Genomic DNA, 3,891 nt, shown 5'->3' with positions numbered 1-3,891 from the left:
TTAGAAAACAACGATGGAACTCAACGAACGATTGCTATGCTTGTTCCCAAACTGAACGGAAGACTTGCTCTGCAGAGAAGATGAACCCTAGAGAAAATTTTCATGCTCTGCGCAGAAGATGAGCCCTAGAGAAAACGGAGACTAAGAGCTCTAGAGGAAATTTCATGCTCGTTGAGAAGATGAGTAGAGAATTTTTTTTTCATGATAATTGTGATCCTATGAGAATCATTCTTATTTATATTTGGGGTTGAATTATCCGACTCGGTTTGGAATCCAATGGATTCAGTTTTTTAGTGTAAATTGTGGATTCCCGGTGATTTTTGAAATATCCGGATTCCGACTCAACGTGTGAACCAAACGATTTATTTTATTGGAGTCATGATTCCCCTGCAGATTCCGGGGAATTGCGGAACCAAACGCCCCCTAAAGGGAAAGGCTCTCCAACTCCTCGAGGGGGTGTTTGTGGTTCTTCGCAACGGTTGTTCAACTCCCCAAGAGGGTGTAAAGGATTTTTCCCAAAGGGGTTCTTCAATTCCCCAAGGGGGTGTGAAGGATTCTTCCCGAAGGGTTCTCCAATTTCCCAAGGGGGTGTGAAGGGTTCTTCCCGAAGGGTTCTCCAACTCCGCAAGAGGGTGTGTGTGGTTCTTCACAAAGGGCTCTTAGGTTGCCTACCCTCCACAACATGTCAAATTTTCAGTCACAACGGAACAACCTTATCATTAAGTACAGTAAGGCACTTGAGAATGGGGGAAAACATACAGCAACGTATATCGACTATTTAGGTTTTCATCTATTCCCTTAAATATCCCCTTCCCCTCCCCCAAAGTTCCAACAATTGGAACGTTTGGATGTGGACGCAGGTTTCTTAGATATTTAATTTGGACCTGGAATCTTGATTATGATTCTTCAAGTGGAGCTAGCTCACCACAATAATACTGCCTACCTAGTAATTATTGATGGTCCAAGGTATCTGATTAGATAGAGGGAAGACTAGATCTCAATTTAGTGGGAAAGCAATGCATTCTTTCTTCTATAAATTGACGGCAGTATGCTAGCAAGATCTCTAAAAAAGCCATGGCAAGCAAGCAAGCAAATATGGGTTCTATTGCCGCCCAGAAGCCTCACGCTGTGTGCATTCCATTCCCAGCACAAGGCCACGTTAACCCAATGATGGAAGTAGCAAAGCTTCTCCACTCGAGAGGTTTCCATATCACCTTTGTCAATACTGAGTTCAATCACAGACGTTTACTGCTATCCAAAGCTCCAGGTGCGATCAATGGTTTCAATGATTTCCAGTTCGAAACCATACCAGATGGGTTGCCACCATCTGACCGTGATGCTACACAAGATGTTCCCACACTATGCGATTCGGTAGCAAAGAACTGCTTGACTCCCTTCCGTGAGCTACTGAAAAAGTTCAATTCCTCCTCCACACCTAGAGTCTCTTGCGTTGTTTCTGATGGAACCATGAGTTTCTCCGTCCAAGCTGCCAAGGAACTAGGCATCCAAGTGGCTCAATTTTGGACTGCCTCAGCTTGTGGCTTCATGGGTTATCTCCAATATGTGGGGCTTATCAAAAGAGGCATATTTCCACTCCAAGGTACTCTTTCCCAAGTATTAGTTTGTACGTTTTCTGTGTTTCAAGAAATTGAATGTCTTTGCGTGGTTAAAGATATCTGGGTCTCTGATCATTTTTCTTCTTTGATGGGCTCACCAGATGAGGACGACATCACCAATTGCTATCTTGACAAACCCATTGATTGGATACCTAGCATGAAAAATATTGTTGGCGCAGCAGGGTGATGGTGTAACCACTCACAAACAGTTGTATATGATTCTCACAAGAAGGAGGTTTAAACACACTGCAAAAATCACTTTTCTAATTAAAAAGGAAAGCTTACAAATAACTGTGCTACAACACTTTTCTCTCTCCACTCTACTCTTTTCACTTCTCTCCTCACCTTTAATGGCTGCCCTTTATGCTCTCTCTCTCTCTCTCTCTCTCTCCACTCTTTTCTGCTCACGTATGAAGGTGTTTCAACACTGCTTCTTCACTTACTCTCCTTCTCTTTCTTTCCACTAACTCTCTTGCTGTTTTCTATTCTCTAATTGCTGTTCTTACATAGACCTATGCTATTTATAAGAATCTTAAACCGACTGTTTCACTTCAGTCTGAACCTACTCCAACTACCGCCTCTTCTCTCTTCTACCAGCTTCATGAAGCTTCTGCCGACTTCTACAATCTTCTTCAACAGCCGCCTCTATCTCTTTCTACAATCCTCTTGAAAGTTCTGCAGTATTCTACCATCTTCATGAAGCTTCCGAACCGACTTCATCTCTTTGAGTTTTACCGACCTTCCTGAATTTGCCGACCTGCAAGTCGGTGTTTGAACTTCAACACTCCCCCTCAAACTCGACTTGTCATGCCGAGTTGTGCTTTTAATCTCTTGAACACTTCAGTCTTGAGTGGCTTTGTAAAAATGTCTGCAATTTGATCTTCAGTTTGACAGTATGCCAAGTTCACATTGTTGTCTTTCACATGCTATCGTATAAAGTGGTACTTCGTGTCAATGTGCTTGGTTCTTCTGTGGGCCACTGGATTCTTCGCGAGAGAGAGCGCTGACTTATTGTCAATATATATGGTTGTAGGATCCTTTTGTGGATGATGCATTTCTTGCATAAGATTCCTCAACCATATTGCTTGGCACGTACATAATGTTGCTGCAATATATTCTACTTCACTTGATGAAAGCGCTATAGTTGATTGCTTCTTTGATGACCATGAAACTGCTGCAGATCCAATAAGAAACACATACCCTGAAGTACTTTTTCTTGTATCTAGGTCTCCCCCATAATCACCGTCGGTGTAACCAACCAGTCTTGGATTATCTCGATCGAGTATAGAACAGACCTTGAGAAGTTGTACCTCTTATGTACCTTAGAATCCTCTTTGCTGCGATGAAGTGACACTTGCTTTGGTTCTTCCATGTATCTACTGACAACACCTACTATATACATGATGTCTGGTCTTGTGAAAGTTAAGTACCTTAAACTTCCAATCAAGCTTCGTAAAAAATAGGGTTGATAGGTTCTTCTTCCCAATCACGTCTCGACTTCACATTTGTATCTCACTGGTGTTTCTATTGCCTTGCAATGATTCATCTTGAACTTCTTGAGTACTTGTTCTGCATACTTCTTCTCGTGAAATGAAGATTCCTTCATCTCGCTTGGGTAACTTCTATTCCAAGAAAATATGACATCTTTCCAATATCTCGTCATCCGAAATTCTCGTGTCATGGCTTTCTTAAAGTCTTCGAACATACCTGGATTATTGCCTGTGAAAATCATGTCATCCACATAGAGACAGATGAACATGATATCTCCATCTCCACTTATCTTTGTATATAAGGTGTGTTCATATGGACTCTTTATGAAGCCGTTCTGCTGGAAATATGCATCAATCCTCATGTTCCAAGCCCTTGGTGCTTGCTTTAAGCCATACAATGCTTTCTTTAGGTTGTATACTTTATCTTCTTGGCCTTTCTTCAGTATATCCTTGGGGTTGCTCAATGTATACTTCTTCTTCCAGGTATCCATTGAGAAAAGCTGACTTTACATCCATCCGATAGATTCTACACTTGTTTTGAGCTGCTAAAGCAATCGAAGTCCGATGGTGTCAATCCTTGCAATTGGTGCAAATACTTCATCATAGTCAATACCTTGTTGTTGCTTGTAGCCTTTTGCAACAAGTCTTGCCTTGTATTTCTCAACTTTTCCTTCTTGATTCGTCTTCGTCTTGTACACCCACTTTACTCCAATTGTCTTGTGTCCTTTTGGCAAATCAATGAGCTCCCACGTATAATTTTTCTTGATTGCTTCTATTTCTTCATC

General features: G+C 41.6%; 1 pseudogene; it reads left to right on the top strand.

Moving 5' to 3' along the window:
- The first annotated feature begins 1,074 nt into the window (after window positions 1-1,074).
- LOC149023055 (7-deoxyloganetin glucosyltransferase pseudogene) lies at window positions 1,075-1,803 on the top strand (annotated as a pseudogene).
- Window positions 1,804-3,891: the final 2,088 nt, after the last annotated feature.

The sequence above is a fragment of the Hakea prostrata genome, chromosome 3 (assembly GCF_041222555.1).
Source record: "Hakea prostrata isolate BN-2017 chromosome 3, UWA_Hpros_2, whole genome shotgun sequence".
NCBI classification, from domain to species: domain Eukaryota; kingdom Viridiplantae; phylum Streptophyta; class Magnoliopsida; order Proteales; family Proteaceae; genus Hakea; species Hakea prostrata.
The sequence above is the reverse complement of the archived record's forward strand: the minus strand, read 5'-3'. Positions and strand labels throughout refer to the sequence as shown.